This window comes from Chelonoidis abingdonii, chromosome 1 (assembly GCF_003597395.2).
Source record: "Chelonoidis abingdonii isolate Lonesome George chromosome 1, CheloAbing_2.0, whole genome shotgun sequence".
NCBI classification, from domain to species: domain Eukaryota; kingdom Metazoa; phylum Chordata; order Testudines; family Testudinidae; genus Chelonoidis; species Chelonoidis abingdonii.
In genome coordinates, this window is record NC_133769.1 from 116042546 (window position 1) to 116063226 (window position 20681).

Consider the following 20681-nt stretch of genomic DNA (forward strand, 5'->3'; position numbering starts at 1 on the left):
TTTTATTTTATATAGTAAGCTTATTTACAGTTAAAGTTACTATTCTTTCTAATACAAGTATTTGGCATAATTTTGTTTTAAAAACAGGCCTAGGGCTGCCTTCTCTCTGGTCACAGAGGCTGTTTTTGCTGACAGCTGCAAAAGCCTGCTGTTTTCACATTGAGCTTACTAAAAAATAACCACCTTAGCCTAAAACCTAGGAAAAAACATTATTACTTTTATAAACAGGTTTTTAACCCTGAACTGTTTCTGCAGACTTACATTTTATTAAAACACTTATGCCAAGGGTGTAATATAAAGAAATGTGTCTTCAGCTAGCCTGTTTTTCAAAGGGGTCTTCTTCTTTTCTAATCCACTACCTTCAAAAAGCTGTTTCTAATGGTTCTCACTAAAACCTTGAGGAAAAACTTTTTCTTAGTAAAGGTTTTGTCGGTTTAGGTCTGGGGTGCTTCTGCTTGTCTATTTTATTAAAACATATGCAAAAGGAAGTGTCTTCAGGTAGGATTGTTTTTTCATGTGTTTATTTAATAAGTTAAAAAGAGGGGGGGTTAGACATTACTTTAAAAAACACATTTTAAAATTGTTTATAGTATGTGTTGGTCAGCTTTTGTTACAGGGTCCTGGCTGTTTAGATAAGAACAGAGCAGGGGGCCTTTTCCTGAAAAAAACACAACGTGCCTCTAGCTACATACTTTAGCTTTTTAAAACTTTTATTGTAAAAAGTTTTTATTTTTTATAGTAAGCTTATTTACAGTTAAAGTTACTATTCTTTTTAGTACAAGTTTTTGGTATAATTTTGTTTTAAAAGCAGGGCTAAGGCTTTCTTGTTATGTTCTGGCCTTCTTATCTCTAAATCACAGATGCTGATTTTGCTAAAAATGGCTTTGCTGAAAAAGCCTGTTGTTTCATATTGGGCTTACTGAAAAATAACCACATTAGTCTAAAACCTAGAGAAAAACATTATGACTATACATTACTTTTATAAACAGGCTTTCTGTTTTTAACCCTGGACTGTTTCTGCAAACTCACATGTTATTAAAACACCTATACCAAAGGAATGTGTCTTCAGATAGGCTTGTCTTTTCAAGTGTTTATTTCTTTCCAAAACTTTCACCTCTATTTGTTAAAAACAAAAGAAAAAAAAAGAGGGGGAAATGGACAACAAACTTCTTCCCTCTGATCCAATGTTTTACAAAATAAGGAAAATATAAACTGTCACTAAAAACCTGTGGCTTTAAACCTGAGGTGCTTCTGCATGATTTTTTATTGAAACACATGCAAAAGGGATGTGTCTTCAGATAGGTTTGTCTTTTCAAGTAATTATACCTTTGCAAAACTTAATGTAACGTTTACCTGTGTTTGTTAAAAAGCAGGTGAAATAAGCAAACTCCTTCTCTATGATCCACTGACCCACAGATGCTGTTTTGCTAACAGGAGCTTTGCTGCAGCTTCACATTGTTTTTACTAAATTAAAATAACCCCGTTAGTTTAAAATCTGCGGGAAAACTTTTTTAAATTGTCTGTTACTAAAAGCTTAAGGTTTTAACTTTTATAATAAAAGGGCTACATGGTGAAAAAAATGCTGGGGGTCTGTTTCTTTAGATAAGACACAAGGGAGGAGAGGGGAGGGGGAGAGAAGGGAGTTGGCTGTTGTTTAAAATCTTGGGACTATAGGATTGGTTCAGGAAAATGAATTATATGACGCTGCTGTAGAACAAACTCTGATTGGTCCAGTCCAAAGGCGCTGACAACAAGCCTGAAAGTTTCTGAACTGAGTAGTTGCCTCATTCTACAGAAAGACAGGAAAGGTAAAGATTCTGTCTCTCCCTGATTCAACCATGTGCTCTCAATCTTTGCCCTTTGCAAAGGGGGCTTTCTTCTCCCTTTTCTTGCCCTGTTCTTTCTCTCTCTGAATTTTTTTTTTTTTTAATACCTGCACTGGTATTGAATGCTTTTTTAGTCACTTCTTTTTACCATGTGCTTACTAAACAGGCTCTGTCTTTGTAAATATCCTTTTTTTAGCTGTGTGTGTTTTTCTTAGCCACCTTGATGGTTTTTACCATGTGCTTACTAAACAGGCTTTGCCCTAGTACATTTTCTTTTTAAACCTAGTTTTTAATGTTTTTAAATGTTTTTTTTTAACCTAAATTGGTATTGAATGTTTTTTTTATTCACTTTTTTGACCAGGTGCTTACTAAACAGGCTTTGCCTTAGTAAATTCCCTTTTAAAACCTATTTTTTTGTTTTCAATATTATTTAATGTTTTAAAGGCTCTTTTCTTAACCTACTCTGATAGTAAATAGTTTAATTGTGTTTTTCTTAGCCACTCTTTATAGTTTTTACCAGGTGCTTACTAAACAGGCTTTGCCGTAGTAAATTTCCTTTTTAAACCTAGTTTTCAATGTTATTTAACTTTTTACTTAATCCACCCTGATAGTTAATACACCTTTTATATTTATCTCAAAATTTTCTATTCTTTAATAGCATACCAAACTAGGCCTTTACCATCATCTCTCTTTTCTTGAATAACTTACCTCTCTTCTTTCAAACTTTGTTTTTTATCTTTAAGGTCTCTCACTCTAGTCTTTCAACCTTTTTCTCTCAATGTTTGCAACACAAACACACACAACACTTCCCCTATTCAAACACACACACACACAAATTTGAAAATGGCCAACTGCCAAACTTCGGCGCCAACAGAAATGGGGTGGGAAGGCAGGACAAAAGTCCCAAATGGGGCATGGAAACCTGTTAAAATGCATGGTGATGAATACTATTGAGGCATATACTATTCCTGTGTGTCCTGTAACAGCTTTTTACAGTCTGTGCTCTGTTTTCCCTGCTGCGTTGGGCCACGGAGAGTAAAGCACCTGTGGAGGCTGATCCCAATGGCAGCATGGTGCTGCTCAAAAAGGAGAAACCAGAAAAGGAGCCAAGAGACCAGTAGAGTAATAAAATGGACTTTATGCTATCCATGGCTGGAGAGATCATCGGCCTGGGCAATGTCTGGAGATTCCCTTATCTCTGTTACAAAAATGGAGGTGGTAAGTCCATAAAGCCCTGGCTGTGTGAGATGCTGGCCCAGGAATATGAGCACCAGAGCAGGCACTTTCATCCGTTCATATGTACACGCCCATACATAGAGAGCACGTCCACCCCTCATACCTCCAGTGAAGCAATCACACAGTGAGGTAAGCTGGGCTGTGGGAGACAAATCTCACTCCACAGGTGGATGCTCAGAGTAGCTCTGCCAGATGGAGAGGACCAATCCAGCTTTCAGTAGGCTCCCCGTTTTAATAATGGATGAACCTCTAGGTTTGCCATTTGTAGAGGCAGCCAACAGGTGAGATGCTTATCTAAAACACAGCAGAATTATCAGAACCTTTGGGGGCTCCCTCTGCCAGGAAACCCAGTCTGTCAGATCCCCCACCCAACAGTCCCTGGGACCCTTCCTCCCCAGCTCCCACGCATTCCCTCTCCTCCCAGCTATTCCCAAGCTCTCTCTGATCACAGCTGATCTTCTGGCAGAAGAAAACACTTTGTTGCTGTTATTAACAAGGATAAGTGCAGAGTTCTGCACTTAGGGCAGGAGAATCCCATGCACTGCTACAGACTAGGGACCGAANTGGACAGCAGACACATGATTAATCAAATTATCTGTCTGCTTTAAATTTCAAATGTAAATTCTTGAAATAGGCTTTGAGCAAAATTGATTTTTAATAGCAAAGCAGCATATTCCAAGTTCTCAAACAGATCTGCACAAATGTTTCTCTTCCCGTGTACTTCTTGACAGTCCCCATTGTTTACTACTCTTGTCCTTGTCTTGATGTAACTATAGCTGGGTGACTATTTCAAAATTGTTATCATGAATATTCACTTCAATATTTTAAAAAATTGGGTCATCCATGTTCACGTCCTATTGTATTTGCTTTCTGCAAACTTGCTAGTGGACAAGATTAGTCTGGAATGTTCATGGGAAAAGTGAATTTTAACAGAATATTAAAGAATAGCAGCTATTAAGATAACGAATTTTGAATTTGTATATGCAAGCATTCATGTATTTCCCATCAAAATAACTCAAACTTCAAATTTCAGATATCAAATATGAGCATCAAATTGTTCACAAATGAGCACAGACCAAGGATTATTCATAATTTTGTTTAAACTGATTTAATTGTTTAAAAAATACCTGTTCTCAATTCATTCAGAGGTGAAATCCATTGAATAAACAGAGGCCTTACAGCTAATGTTCAACTCCCAGCCCAAAATATTACTTATTTTTGGCACCACCCAAAACACAACAAAGTTCTCTGACCAATGTTTGGTAATGGGACTTGAGGTGGATTGAAACTGCTTCAGGGGGCGGGAATTTCCTGAGTTATTCAATAGGAGAGATCTATGTTAGAGTTAGACCTGTAGTCATTATGTCTCTTTGCTCACACATAAGGGAAGCCCATTAGATAACAACCCACTCATGATTTATTTGATTTATTTTCTTCTACATCTATGATTTGATTGTTCTTATTGAACTGAAAAATGAGTTCCTTCTCTTAAAGACAATCACACCTATTACTTCCAGGTCACTTTGGTTCCTATTTTTTTTTTATTTTTCAATGTTTTCCGATGGAAAATGGCCAACGAATGTCTTCCACCTTCTAGAAAAATTACTTCTGACATGAATAGAGCTTCCTAGGTCAGATTCTTCCCTGTGCTATTGACATAAGAGGTATAGCTGGGACAAGTTGGGTGTTAGCAGCTTCCACAAACTAGAGCATCCCAGAGACTGCTCTAACTTCCAACATAGTACACAACCAGTCCAGAATGGAAGGTGTCTTAAAGCCAGATTTACCCCCTCTACAAATTGTATTGTGTGCTCTCTGGCCACAGGAAAGAATCTGGACTATATTCTTTAATAAATGCTTTGCCACTGTTGCCTTGCCATGTTTTTGTTTATGGAAAGAGTTCGCTTCTGATTAGAATCTATAGATTGTGACATTATACTTCAAAAGGAGTTTGCCAAGTATTAAGATTAATAGACTTATTAATAGCAAGCATAATATAATGCAAATACAATTTAGTTTGAACCCAATTTATATTTAATGACATAACAGTTATCAAAGTTTAGTTAGTACAATTAGAATTTCACTCAATAAGACAATTAATTACTTTGCCGAGCACTTTACAGGATGAGGCCCTAAGACAGGGTGAAAATGAGCTGGTACACGCCGGTACTGGTAAAAACCCACACCGGCCTGTACGCAGCCCACATTAAAGCACTGCCCCCCCAGTCCCACTCCTTTCTGCCCGAGGCCCCTGCCCCGTACCGGTAAGTGTCTGTAGTTACTTTCATTCCTCCCCTGAGGCTACATCTACACTACAGGATAAAATTCGAATTAGCTTAAACTGATTTTATAAAACAGATATTATAAAGTCGATTGTGCGCGTCCACACTAGGCACATTAATTAGGTCCATGGTCTGAGGCTAACATCGATTTCTGGAGCGGTGCACTGTGGGTAGCTCCTGTAAAATAATGAGGCCAATAATGTCAATTTCCATCCACACTAACACTATTCCGATATAGTAATATCGATTTTAGCATTACTCCTCTCGTTTTGTAGGAGTACAGAAATCGATCTAAAGAGCCCTTTAAATCGATATAAAGTGCAGTGTAGTGTGGACGGGTGCAGCGTTAAATCGATTTAATGCTGTTAAAATCGATTTAATAGCGTAGTGTAGACCAGGCCTGAGACAATGTTTACAGTCCTATATACCACTCCCCCTTTGACTTCCCATTCAGTAAACGCCAGGTTACAGTTACCTTGCATTTGGGTCTCTTCTGCCAGGTGAAGCAGGAGTATCAGGACTGATAATCCTTGCAGTCTCTATCCTGACCAGTGTAACTGAAAAGGCTACTTGCATACATTCTGTTGCATTAAAAATTACTAAATTATTTGCCTCGAGATTATTTCTAATGTAGCTGTAACATATCAGGTTGTGATCTTGTTAGATCTCTCAAGCTGGCCACAGCTAGATCTGGGCAAAACTTGGCTGGGAGACTACCACAGAAAATTCAAGATGCTACAGAAAGTGGTTTTCGTGTTCTAGTACAAAGCACCCTTCCCGTTGAGAACCAATGGCTCAGAACTGTATTGGGGGGTTGGCTGATCACTTGTACAGTCATGAAAGCTTCCATGTCATTTTTTGCAAAAATAGATGTTAACCCTTATATCCTGGCTAGCGCTTTGAGAACTTCAGAATGGAAAGAAGCTTTATAAATGTAAGGTGGCACTCTTAGAAATGATTATTCATTAAATTGATCAGCCACTAGGACGATCAGAATCAGAAAACAGGGTATGGGATCTCCTGAAGGATTCATCTAATCAAGTACTGGATAATACTGTTGTCTCCGAAGAACTTTGACTGAAGGTCTTTTATATGCCTGTGAAAGGAGCAGCTGCCTTTAGCGGAATACGTACAGGATCTATGTTTCCTACTTCATGAACTTGGACTGATGCTGTCTAGATGTGAAGGGTCTGCTGGCCCTACGTCCCCAGCAACTATAATACATCCGTGTTTAGGGAACATGGACAGCGCCTGCTAATGCCACCTCCCCTGTTCCTGAGTTCTGGGAGTACGTACCCCGGTTTCAGACTCTTCTCTCCTCAAGTGGTCACTGCAGTGTGAATTCTCCATATGGCATCTCTGAAAGGCCACATCTCGGAGCCCAGGACTATGGCACATCGCACATCATGGGGCACATGAGCACACTCCCTGCACAAGCAACTTGCATACTGACGGGGCACACTGACTGACAGAAATCCATGGGGCACATGGGCACTCCCAAGACACACGCTGTCTCACCCCATGCACCACACAGCCCCAGAGGTTAGACTTTGGCCCTTACTGAGAACACATGCATGTACACACACAGACACTTCTTTCTGACATGGCAGATGCACTCAGCATCTGCAGGTTGTGGATACACAGGGCCTGAATACATGTTGGCAGGGCCACCCTGCAGACATCTAGCGGGCACGCATGTATGCACACCAAGTGTGATGATCTATCTAGAGCAGGAGACCAGGTGGGAGGGGACTGGAAGAGATTCTGCAAAGATGCTCTGCAGTGAAGCAGGAAGAGACAAAGTAGCTTTTCCCCTTATTCTAATTGAGTTCCTTTTTCAGTGTTAGAGGAAAGCAACTTTTTCTGTGATTCTTTGCTGCTGGGCACCTATGCACCCCTTAAAAACACCCAGAAGGCAAACAGACGTAGCACCCAAGAGGAGTGCTGACAGGAGAAATGCTGCAGAAGGCCCTCGGGGGCATGAACAATATAGGAGTTGTAATTCTAAGGACTTGCACTCACAACCGTGCCCCCACTCAATCTAGGGAAGTGACAGGAAGCAAGTGGGAATTAGGGGCTCAATCACAATAGCACGTTTTCATCCATCGCTTTCAAAGTGCTTTGCAAAGGTGATCAGTATCCATTATCCCACTTAGCCTGTCTGGGTATGTCTACACAGTAACTAGACACTCATGGCTGGCCTGTGCCAGGAGACTCGGGCTTGCGGGGCTGTTTCATTGCTCTGTAGACGTCCAGGCTTGGGCTGGAGCCTGGGTTCTAGAACCCTTCCAGGTGGGAGGGTCCTTGATTCTGGACTCCAGCCCGAGCTAATGGAATCTACATTGCAGTGAAACAGCCCCACAGCTCACCCGGCACGAGCCTGACTCAGCTGTCATGGGCCAGCTGTGGGTTTTTCTTTGCTGTGTCTCAGCTTCCCCATTGGTGAAGTGACTTGTAGAATGACACAGGATGAGTCAGAGGAAGAGCTGTGTCAGGCGCCTGTGCCCTGGGTCCATCCACCAATAGCTACAAAAAACATTGTGATTTCAGTACAACATTGCTGGCTACAAGGGAGCCCCTAGAGTTCTGGGGGGCGGTTTGGCCGGGAGGACATAGAGTTGTCATAGATATTGGGGTAGTGAGAGGCTGCAGGCTCACATGGTCCCTGTTACACTATGTCTACACTATGAACAGGGGTGTGTGGTCCCAGCTCTTGTAGATATACTGATGCCAGCTCTCATCTGAGCTAGCATGCTTAAAAGAGTAGACATAGCAGTGTAGCCATGGTAGCATGGGCAGAAACAGCACTGTGCTGGATGCCCTGAGTACAAACCCTCCTGAACTCCATGGGCACATAGTGGGGGCTGCTAGCACAAGCCACCCCTACCTATGCTACCACGACTACACTGCTATTGTCAGTGTGCTAACTTGGGTGAGGGTGCTGGCGAGTACGGCTGGGTGAAGTGGGAATCATCCCCCCATCCCCCGCTCATCGTGTAGACCTAGCCTTAGGGAGCCTGGGTGCTGAAGGGAACCTGTAGGGATGAATGAGGGTCATAACCATAAGGGTTCCTGGAGAGAGCCATAGAGCATGGGGTGGTTGGAGGAAACAAAGGCCACGTCTACACTACCTGATTCATTCGAATTTGTTTAAACCGATTTTATAAAACCGATTTTATAAAATCAATTTAGTGCGTCCACACTAGGATCCTTAATTCGAATTTGTGCATCCATGGTCCAAGGCTAGTGTCGATTTCAGGAGCGGTGCACTGTGGGTAGCTGTTCCACAGCTATCCCATAGTTCCCACTTCCTGGTTGAGAGCCCAGTGCCTGATGGGGCAAAAAACATTGTCCCGGGTGGTGCTGGGTACAGCCTCACCCCTCCCTTTGTGAAAGCAGCAGCCAACCATTTCGCGCCTTTTTTCCTGGGTGAAGAGAGCAAACGCCATAGCACAGCAAGCATGGACCCTGCTGAGACCATGGACCCTGCTGAGATCAGTAACGCGATTGCCTGTGTCCCTGGTGTCCCAGAGCACACTGCAGACGCAGGTCCCGGTCCTGGCATCATAATTCAGCTTCCATGCGGCCATGGTAAGGCTTTAGTTTGACTTCTCCAGGGTTTATATCCAAGTGACCTATTATGCCTTGTTCTGTTAAGAGGAACCAGTAACCCAAAACCCGCTCTTTCCCCTCCTCCCACACTGCATGGCTGCTATCAGGTAAGCTAATTGTTATTCATCTTCTCCTTCCTTCCCCCCACCCCCCACGCGTGCTGCTAGCTGGAAGATTCCTGCTTGGCAAACTGACAGAAAAGCCCAGCGCAACACTTCCTCCCCTCCCCACAGTCAAGCTACGGGCAAGGCATGAGTAAAGCGGCAGCACAGTAGGAAAATCTTCCTTCCCCCCAATGCATGGCTGCTAGCTGGGAAGATTCCCTGCTCGGCAAACTAACAGAAAAGCCCAGCGCACACTTCCTCCCCTCCACAGTCAAGCTATGGGCAAGGCATGAGTAAAGCGGCAGCACAGTAGGAAAATCTCCCCCACCCCTCCAATGTGTGGCTGCTAGCTGGGAAGATTCCCTGCTCAGCAAACATACAGAAAAGTCCAGCGCAACACTTCTCCCTCCCCACAGTCAAGCTACGGGCAAGGCATGAGTAAAGCGCAGCACAGTAGGAAAATCTTCCCTTCCCTCCCCCCCCCCCCAACGCGTGGCTGCTAGCTGGGAAGATTCCTGCTTGGCATGAGTAAAGTGGCAGCACGTAGGAAATCGCCATGTTTGCCCCCCTAATAAAAAAAAATTCCTCAGTTTCCACCAGGTTACAATGAATGATATCACTCTGGTGAGAATAACAGCGGAAGATGCAGAACGTATGTTTCTCGACTGCGAGCAGTGTCCAGGCGCTTACGCAGCTGTGCTTTGTGAAGCAATGATTCCTAATTACTTGATGCATGCCTGGCGGGGAAAGTCTCGTACAATGGGGATCAGATAAGGCCGCTTGCCCCGAAATCTACTGAAAAGGCTTTTGAGTACCTCCAATATCGATTCATGGAGATTTCTTGGGAGGATTTTCACTCCATCCCAGACATGTTAACGAACTTTTCCTGTAACTTTACTAGCTGCGAATGAATGACAACCCTGCTTGACAACCCCTGCTGCAAATTAATCATTAAAAAACGCTTGTTTTAAACCCTGTTTTAAATTTAGAAATGTACACTCACCAGAGGTCCCTTCCATGGCTTCATTGTCTGGGATAGTGGCTTGGGTGGGCTGGGAGGTTAATTCAGGGTCACAAAAAGCTCCTGGCTGCTGTGGGTATTGAGAGCTGTGTGGTATCAGCAATCTCTTCCTCTTCGTCTTCCTCATCTTCACCTCAGCAGAATCCTCAGCCACGGTTGATATCGCAACACGGCATCTGAATCAATGGCAAGGGGTGGGGTACTGGTTGCACAGCCCCCCAAAATTGCATGAAGCTCAGCATAGAAGCGGCATGTTTTCGGACCTGCTCCAGACCTTCCGTTTGCCTCTCTGGTTTTCTGGTATGCCTGCCTCAGCTCTTTCACTTTTATTCTGCACTGTACTAGTCTCTCCTGTGTCCTTTTGCAATCATAGACTTTGAAATTCTTTCAAATATTTTCTCATTTCGTTTTGACAAACGGAGTTCTGTGAGCACTGTATCCTCTCCCCAGATAGCGATGAGATCCAGTACCTCTTGTGTGGTCCAGGCTGGTGCTCTTTTTCTATTCTCAGGAGACTGCATTGTTACCTGTGCTGATGAGCCCTGCGTGGTCACCTGTGCTGATCAGAGCTCCACGCTGGCCAAACAGGAAATTGAATTCAAAAGTCCGCGGTCTTTTCCTGTTTACCTGGCCAGTGAATCGGAGTTTGCTGCTGTCCAGAGCGGTCCAGTGGTGCTCTGTGGATGCTCCCAGAGGCCAGTAACTTTGATTTCCGTCCACACTACCATAATTCGATGATTATGTAGTGTGGACGGAAATCCAAGTTACCTGCCCTTCTGGGATATCCCTTTATCGCCTCGTCTCCCAGGCCCTCCAGTGCCTCCAATTCAACCATGTCTTTGACTCTCTCACAAACACTTTCTTGTTCTTTAACTGTCACAAAAACGTATTAGGCCAACTACGGAATGGAGTTACTAGCAGAGAACTTGTGAGCTCATCTTACTATTCTGTGTTGTGGTGGGCTTTCGCTCTGAAGAGTCTTTTCGAGAAGTGCACGTTCACTCTCTGAAACTGATTGTCGCCAGTTTTAATGACATGGCATGTTTCTCTTACCGCCTTAGGGGTCTCTCTGTTTCGCTATCATATCTGCCGTTATATACTCCAGTTCTCCTGAAGGATCTGTACCAGGCGGATCCTCCAGTCACCCTAGACACACAATCTATCTGTGAAGAAGTTATCCTCTGGTTCTCGGTTTATTTCTGGCGTGGAAGAGGATCCTTACCAGTGTCTGACAGACATTCTCGAAGTCCCTTCTAGTAATAATGAGCCTCCAGGTCGCTGTGTGATGGATGCCTGTTCACCGGCACCGATACCGCCGTGTGGCGTATTGTCTCACTGTCCTTCGACTCAAGAGAGAGGTCAAAGAACAGGCTTCAAATGTTTAATTACTTTCTTTATGATTTTGCATGTGGAGATGTTCATTTAAGAGCTTCTAGTTTTCGTTTCACAAGATGCCTGGGCGAACAGATTAAGTGCAAAGCAATAGAAAGTTTTCAAATTATTTTGTAAAGTAATTTTCAATTATGTGTCTTATTCGAATTGCACAAGTTTAAGGTACATCGAGGGACACTCAGTCCCCGAGGTGCAGATAATAATGTTGAATAAGAGCTGAGTGAAGCGAATACGCGAACCAAGAACAGACATATACCTGAAAATGGCGTTTCTCATGACCACAGGTCGAAACTGCGCTTTATGCCTGACTGCAGTCTCACTATATGTTGTGGGGCGTAGACCATATTACAAAAAAATCTCCAACTCCACCAAACCACATCCGTGTGAGCCATTGATTCTAGATTGCCCTCAGTCGTGTGTCTCCTCTTTATATATCTGAAGTGACATGAAGGAATTTTGCCTTAGGTGGTTGATTGTTTTGGGAATCCGCAAAGAACTGGACATGATAATATCGCAAGACTATTGCCATCAGTGGATTCGTTATCTTGACCGTAATTTTGCTATCTAAAAAAATTTCTTTCTCTCCGGCCGATTGTTCCAGCCACGAGCTACAGTCGTATTTTAGATGAACCCACAACATGGATATAAGTTAAAGAACCTATCCTCCAGTCGTCGACAACCCAATTGCGCTTCTCTGGATCTCACTGTGCAATATGACGCCAATGTTGAGCGCAGTGAACTCTGCGGTGTAGCTGTAGGGTTTACCTTTCTCATCTATTTATATCTCTAAATGTGTTAGATGTAGCCTAGTCGGTTTTCTCAACTACGTTTGTCTCGTTTGCAAGCCTATGGGTTTCATTGTTTACAAAAGCAAGGATCCTGTGGTTGATATAGAGATTCTAGTCTAAATGACGAGTCTAGCATCTAGTGTATAAGTCATATTAGTCCGTTGAGCTGTCAGAATGTTGAATACATGATATGGGCGAAACGACTTGCTGTATTGTTTATTTCTTTAACGTCCTAAAGAATCTCCATGTGATCTGAGTAGTGGGGAGATCAGATGGTACTATCTAATGCAAAAGCCTATTCCAGATCGTCAGAATGTCTCCCTCTGCTAGGCCACGTGTCTATCATCCTCTCCTGGGGCATTGCCTCAATTTCGTCACTCCCCCTCCTCTGTACGAGACCTTATCCCCCTGGACCTGGTTGCCACTCATACTTCTATTATCTTAGCTGACTATCAATATGTTTCTGATTTTTCTCACATCTGCCCCGTGTTCATTTTGGTCTTTGTTGAGGAGTGTGCTGCTGTAAGCGCCTGGTCGGTAGGAGAGCGTGCTCCCCGGTACGGGAAGAGAATGCCACCGTTGTTGCTCTCTTCCGCTAGTTATGTTCATCCAAGATTGATGTGATAGTCATCCTCTGTGGCTCGGTCAACTGGGAGAAACTAGACCAGAAATTATCTCTTTTTAACTCGTTGCTTGAGACCACTCTGTTCATTAACGTATGTCGAGTGTTGCTAATTACTTTTTGGATCCACTCTTTATGTCGTGCACCACGTTTTTATTTCGCGCACCCACGGGCAGCAAGGCAAATTCTGCTCACTCCTAAGTTAGCCGTGCCAACGCGTTATGGTGTTAGAGCGCGGGGGGGTGGACTTGCGCGAGCGAGTGAGAGGCAGTTATGCTCGTCACATGGCTCAGTCTAACCTCCGGCCTCATATGGCTCGCTGGCGCCGAGATGCCCGCTCGCCTATGCATAGCTTTGATGTACGTGGCAAAACTCGCTTTCAAAGCGGAGATTAAGTTTAAATCCGTGCCGCTGGATTTTTCTACGTAGGTCTCGTGTGAACAGAGCTGGGCATAATCTCGCTTCTATGAAACCTCCATTTTAGCCTTTTGCCACTAGCCTCCAGTCAGGGTCGTTTTTCGACGGCGGGTAACAGTTGCAGCAAGTGTGACCTTTTGAATATGCTGTGAGATGTGTTGATGTGTCACACATTCTACCTTATACGAAGTGGGGGGAATTACTCTTCTCTACTGTCGCGTGGTCCTCGCTTTAACTCCATTTGCCTTGCCTAGTAGCCATATGAGTGGTAGTGATGATGGAGGTGCTGTTGTGCATCTTGCGCTGGGCTTTTCTTGTTAGTTTCTGCTAGCAGACAGACATAGAATCTTCCCGCTAGCCGTCAAATCGAATTGATAGAAAGATGAGAGAGAAGATAAGATTTATTTCTTCACTGCGATTCGTGCCGTTGTGCGTGTGCTAATGTGTTTTATATTTTTTATGTTGTTTTTTCTGTAGTTTGTGTTGAGCCCTGAATATGCACCGGCTCTGCGTGCTGTTAGGCTTCTTGTGGCGAGGAGGGCGCGTGGGCTTCGTTTGCCTGCTAGCCGAGCACTGTGAGGCTGTGGTCCTGTTTATATAGGACTACAAACACGTGCAGGGCACACTCTTTCATCTGCTGCATACACTCTTGACCAGTGTTGATGGGGTGAGCTAGCATCATGCAGGTAGTAAGTGATATTGTGAAATAGAACGAGAGCAAATACGTGTGTGTATATCTGTGCGTATAAAAATAATAACACTTAGGGCTTATCACTCAGATAGCTACTCCATCGTCGAGTGTTATGGTTGAGGAATCAGGGTAGTGAAAAACGTAACGGTTAGTGTTGTGTGTGAATGACTTGTTACCTGGTTCCCTTATATATCTGTTAACGGTGATACACACAGGCATTTATTACAGTGGTGTGCGTGTCCACTGGTGGATTGATCTACTACCCCTTTAGAGAGTACAATACTAATATACAAATACTCTCCCTTTCATCCCGCATAGGGTTTCATGCCACTTAGAAAGTATTCTGAAATTTTTGTACAATAGCCCTTTTGAGATCAGATTCGGACATGGCAATATCGCATTTCTAGTAAGTTAAGTAATGACTATTGGGAACATCCTATTGACCACAGGGCACGCATTCTAACATACATGTTATTCATAACGAGATCTGCTATATAATAATAGGATTTCGCTAGTCTGACATTCAGATCGATAAATGATTAGATATAGCAATCAACGTAGTGGCTATGTAATAGGAGTATAGTGAGAGAATTCGTGATATTACATTGGACCCCTCACTAGTGATGAAATTACTAACTTATTACTGTGTCCATTAGTCTGTGTTCACCCACATAGTCTCCGTGTTTTAACTGAATTATTTATCATCCTCCCTGTTTTCTCTCCCAACTGATGGACAGCTGGCATTTTTTGTTTTATTTCCACAATTCTATGGATAGCAAGGCCACTCGAAAGTCACCGGAATGTTAGACCACCTAAGACTATAATGGAGAAGGCGCAGGCAGACGACGCAAAGAATAAGCAATTATGGTTCAGAGACTTGAATGTGTTTCCGACGATATTTGATAGCTCCGGAAGAAAAAGATCACACCTGGTCTTTCTTTGGTAGCTACGACCTTCCTGGCTCATTTCTCTTATATTTGTTATTGTAGGAGGGTTTATTGAAGTCATCAGGTCATACTCTACGTGAATAGGTGCCTCAACAACATGTACCTACTTCCCACTGTTATGTCTACCGCGGTCCATCACTTTTGAAAAGCATTATATGTGCGTAAGAATACTTCAGAGAGTCAGCACCCTATGATGAAAAAGCAAACAGACATTAGATTGCGATGACCGTCCTTGTGTAAACTGTTATTAAAGCCTGCTTGAGAGTTTAAAATGAGAACTATTGCTTTGTTCAGTGATTACAGCTAGAGGCTGAAAGAACCATATTATCCTAAACAGTGCCCGTGCCCCATCTCCATTCCACGTACAGACCGAGTCTTCAGATTTCTCAAGTCCCCTCACTACAAGGACTTGCCTCTTTTAAGCCCTACAACTGCCGTTTTATTTCCCTACCATCCTTCTTTTTCCCTCTGTGTATATTTGCAAAGGGAAATCAGTTTCTCCCAGCTCAGCCATCGACATAATTATGTATATTTACATGTAGTCTTTTTTCCTTTTAAATTTTCACTAAGGTGTTTAGAAAAAAAATACACAACCATTCTTTAATGGTTGCGTTGAAGGGAAAAGTTGCTGCTTTTGGCTGTTCTGCCAAGCTGTCGACATAGAGCTCTTTCCTCAATCTGTTGAAAATGTTATAGATTCAATTTCTCACTGTAGGACAAGAGTTAAACACATTAATTCCCATGAATAATAAAAACCAATCAGTCGTCTGGTTGAGTTAAGAAGGATTAGAAGATAAGGTTTTTTACAAAGCAGTTATATATCTTGGTGCCAGATGTTGACCCTATTAGATTTTGTCCTGGTCCCCACTGTTATCTGTAAAGGTACTTGATTTGCAAATAGGTTGTTATCACTGATGACACGGCATCCAAATCTGCCAGTCTTGCGCACACTCTCTGCCATCCTTACAAGATCACCAGCTGGGAAGGCCATCTTTCAAGAGCAAAGCTTTTTGAGCCTGGTAGAGAAAGTATGAATGGATTAATAAGTAAAGCGTCCAGGTGGTTGCTTGGTTGTCTATTACAAGTTCTTCATCCACCTCTTAGCCAGATAATTCATTTGATTAAAATGTATATGACGCGTAAAGAGGAATTGTAACAAAATAAAATATTTAAAATAATTTTAAACTAATTTGTAAGGCTGTTTAGGGATCCGAAATCCACTTCAACTTCAATGGGACGGTGGCAAGTTCTGTTACATACAGAGCCGGCAAGTAGTCCTCCCCGACCAGACATAGAAACAACAGACAAACTGCAGAGCCAGGGAAGCTTACCGCTATATACTCGTTCATTATCTGTTCATTTATAAGCCGACTTCCCCAAAATGTAGCTAAAAATGGCAAAAACTGTATGACCTTTTCATAACCGACCCATTATTTCAGGCGGTGCGAAAACTTTGGCTCCTAGGCCCGTTCAGCAGTAAGCCCGTGCCAGGTCAGGACGTTTTGTTTTACTTCGAGCATCTGCAGCATGGAGCCCCTCAGCTCCCTGTGCTGATGACGTGTTTGCCATTCCCAGCCAAGGGAGAACAGTGACCACAGCCCAGGGAGCTGAGGGGCTCCATGCCTGCCAGATACTTTGGCGAAACAAAAACTACAATGCATTAGATTAGAGCGGTGACGCTTTGGCCCGGCCCGCCAGGAAGCTGGGATGCGGAAGCAGCGTGGGCCGAGGGATGGTGCTGGGTGCTGCTTGTCCTGCCACCCCTTGGCCTGCGAGCGTCAAATCGTTGCCCAGTGGGAGCCCGATCAGCTGAATCTGCGATGCGGCATGGTAAAACAAACCAGCCCGGCCTGCCCACGGAGCTGCATGCAAATCGCATCCTGTATTAGATATTCAATTCAAATGATTCCATAGAGTTTTTAAAAATCATCAATTTTATGTTAGACCGTTTAGACAGCTGACCCCCTCCGCTCCTTTGATGCGTTCATTTTTTTTACCAACAATATTCGCTTAATGACACGAGATCTTAAGGTACTTTCCATAGTCAATCACCTTCAAAACTTTGTCTTTGAAATGGACCCTCCCCAGCTGGCGTTTCCTTAGCATGCGGGGGTGGGTACAGGTGTGGTACAGGCTGGAGATTTTGATGCCAGTTAATTATTTCTTCAGGAGGACTAGAAAGACAAATGTCTCGGTTGTTTTTAGTTTTCAAAGTTGGCTTCCTTTCCGGAAGTTTCTTTCTGCTGAATACTGATAAACGAGCATGATGCACGCGTTATCTCCCAGAGCAGTCTTGCCTGTGCAGTGTGTGGATAGGAGTGGTATGCACGTTCTCGTGAGATATGTGGAGCTCAATGCAAGAGTAAATAAGCAGGCCAAGACAGAACACTACGTTGTCTTTCCACACCACAAAGCAATTCGCCACAATCAGTGAGATGTGGTTATGTGGGTTGAGGAAGGAGAAATGACAGTGACTTGGTCAGCAGAGGAAAGGACAAAGCCAGTTTAAAGTCCAAAACATCTTGTTTCTGTAAGAGCTGGTCAAGATTATATAGCCATTTGAGCTGTTAAAACAACTGTGCACGTTAACAAGGTTTGAAATTGACCCCAGCTGACAGCTTCACATAGCCACAGCACCTTGCTGCTTTGGCAGGTCAGTATGGAAAAATTGTCCATTTGCAAACGTTTGAGCGTCACCGGATCTGTCAGTCACTAGTTTAAACGCTGAAGGAGACTTTGATGTTAGAATATGGGAATAGAAGAGAGACATGAGAAAGTAGTAATGATCTTTTTCGGGAAACAAGAATGGATCTGCATCATTACTGAGAGACCAGTCAGTCATGCCCATCCATCTTTGCCCTCAACCGCCCTTAAAATACTCCGAACCATTACAGCTACTCCAATCCATGCCACCAGATGAGAAAAATAGAAGAACTCTACCAGCCCCCTGCAATTCGTTGATGCTGCATGACATAAACTGATGAGATGGTGGGTTCAGGTTGATGAAGTACTTGAGAAGGGTTACAATCATAGTTCCTTTACAAATGTAATCCTGCGGACAATAATCAAAGGTTAAATTGTAGGTCTGAAAAGTAAATGTGGATTTCCTGTTCAGCCACTTGTCTTGGCAGTTCTTGATTCCTGTCTCAAACGCCAGAATCTGATATTAGACATGTTGAACTATTGAGTCATCCAGCTCATCCTCCATGCCAATGCAGGATTCTGCTCTATGGTACATTTTCCAGTATTCTGCTAGTCTATTGTAAGTGTCACAATGGAGCTCCATCTCTTCCTCAGGGATGATTCCACAGCAGTCTAAGGAGTTCTCATAATTAGGAAATATTTTTTCCTAATATCACACAAAAAGATTTCCTCCTTACATTTCATCCCAACCCCGCCCCCCCATTCGCCTTCCTCTCTGAAATTTATGTCCTCTACTATCATGCCTAAACAATTTCTGTCCATCCTTGCTGTTACAAATATTTAAGAGCTAATTATATTACCCCTTAGTTTATCTGTTGATCTCTCTTCCTAATGAGTGCAGACAACCACCTTGATCACATTTGGTGTGCTCAAAGCTGCATCCAGTTTGTCAGCATCATTCTATAAAATTGATCCCACAATATTAATTACAGTTTCCAGTAACAATTACGCATAACTGGTGAGCAAGAATTGTTCACCTCATGCCTTCATGATATTTCAGCAATGTCCCATGGGTGTGCATGGTTGCAGTGGAGATAAAACACAAGAACTTCTGCGATCTGAAAGCTGAGCTACAAGATGGCAGGTCGGTTGCTCAAAGCTGTAACAGGGCTCTTTGTGGTCCAACACTAGAGAGAAAGAAGATTCACACATTCCCATGACTTTTCTAAAATAACAGTCTGTTGTGAGCTGGAAGTTTATTTAGCTAATCCCTGTCTATTCATAGTATACATTTTGTCCACACAATTGATGATATATATTCTTAAGGATTCTTTACCTCTTAGTGGCTTTGCAGGATGTCTTACTTCAAAAATTTTGTCCTCTTTTATTCTCTTCTTGTTAAAGGCAGAGTTGAAAACGAGTAAACCCAATCATTTTCTGGTTGTGACTAAACTTAATCCCTCCTATCCAATCTTTTATGTTTCTCTTCCCCTAATACTTCGACCATGGGACTATTTGCCATGAAAACATGTGCTCCAGGATGAGCAGTCTCAGTGTATAATGCTCATACACACCAGTTGTTTACAGCTACATTAAGCTTTGGTACTTTGCATGGTGCGACCATCAGACTAGAAAAAGAGCCTCACAAAGTTTCCAAAAGCAATCATAAAAATATTAGGGTTGGAAGGGCCCTCGGGAGGTCATCCTAGTCCAACCCCCTACTCAAAGCAGCCCCAATTCTAGAGTTTTACCCTAGTTCCCCAAATGGTCCCCTCAAGGATTGAGCTCACAACCGTTGGGTTATTGGCCAACGCTCAAACCCACTACTATCCCTCCTCTTCTGATATGGAAGGGGCATACTAAATGGCGAGTGATTCACACATGATTCACTTTCCCCACGCTGAGTAATCTAAATCAGTACTTCACAAACTTCTAGGAGAGATTAATGTGTTAACTGATTCCCGTTTTACATCAGCAATAGTTCATTTGTAATAATTATGCACATTCTCAAAGTAACTAACAACCATGAGATGCTGATCAGTGCATGTAAGAAGAAATTTGTTGACAAGATGAAAATGGGAGACTAAAGATTAGGAGGAGGTCAGCAAATTGAAGACACTTCATTCAAGTCTTTGATTCTGCTCTAAGATCAATCTTATATCTGAGATGCTTTTGCTGATCTCATTTTCACTGGGGGTAAGATGAGAATTTAACTCAGTGGACAATCAGTAGTTACTCCAGTGTTTTATAAACTATGTTGAACACTAATTAGGCGATTTTAGCCTTCACACCACAGAGGGAAGATTGCACCTGGAATTGTTTAGAGAGATTTCTGTGAGAAGCAGACTAATGCTCTTACTTTATGGGAACAAAACTAGCATTTTACACTCTGCCAAACTCTGCCAGGTGCTCTGATTGAGTCAATCCACCAGCTGCTTCTTCAGAGTCAGTTTCATGCTTCTAACTGCCTGAAACAATTCCTTCAGTCCTTTGGAATAATTGAGTATTGTTGGAGAAGCTACAGAGTGCGTATTGGGATGAAATTTGATGCATTCCTGAAAGCACAGAGACAAAATGGCAAATGAAGTTTAAGGAGACAAGTGGAACTCACTGAGGTGCCAAAGAATATATTGGGATAAAAACATGGCATGAGCGAATAAAACAAGGCTCAGATGAAGATTACCTCATGTGGAGAATCCCTGAGAGCCCCAGGCAGAAGGTGCTCTGATGAACGAGAATGAGAAGAAATCCATGTGAGATTGCCATGCAATGCTGTTGAAACTCTATAGTTGCCCCAACTGAGCAACAGCTAAAGCCCTCACAACGCCACATGACATCAAGAAAAGTGAAAGCAGATGATACACCGCTCTCTGAAGCAACGGCAGTTGGCCTGATAGCCCCGACTGGAAGGAATCAAAAGAACTCTCTGGCCCCTCGAAATCTGAAATGAGCAATTGTGAACAAATCCACAGAGACACAGCTGGGAGACGATGACAGCCTCTGCTGCTGAAAAGGCGGACTAGTTTTTTACACCAGATTCCTTGAGGCCAGAAGGAGCCAGCATGGCGATGACTGAATGAGCCTGGACGGAGGATACCGG

At 43.1% G+C, this 20681-nt stretch overlaps 1 protein-coding gene across 1 annotated transcript in view; it reads left to right on the plus strand.

Moving 5' to 3' along the window:
- Positions 1-6603: 6603 nt before the first annotated feature.
- The window catches only part of LOC116834554 (sodium- and chloride-dependent betaine transporter-like), a 23161-nt gene continuing 9083 nt past the window's right edge, over positions 6604-20681 (plus strand). Inside the window, exon 1 of the mRNA XM_075069232.1 lies at positions 6604-6632. The gene's annotated coding sequence lies outside the window, so the exon portion shown is untranslated. The remainder of the gene's footprint in view (positions 6633-20681) is intronic.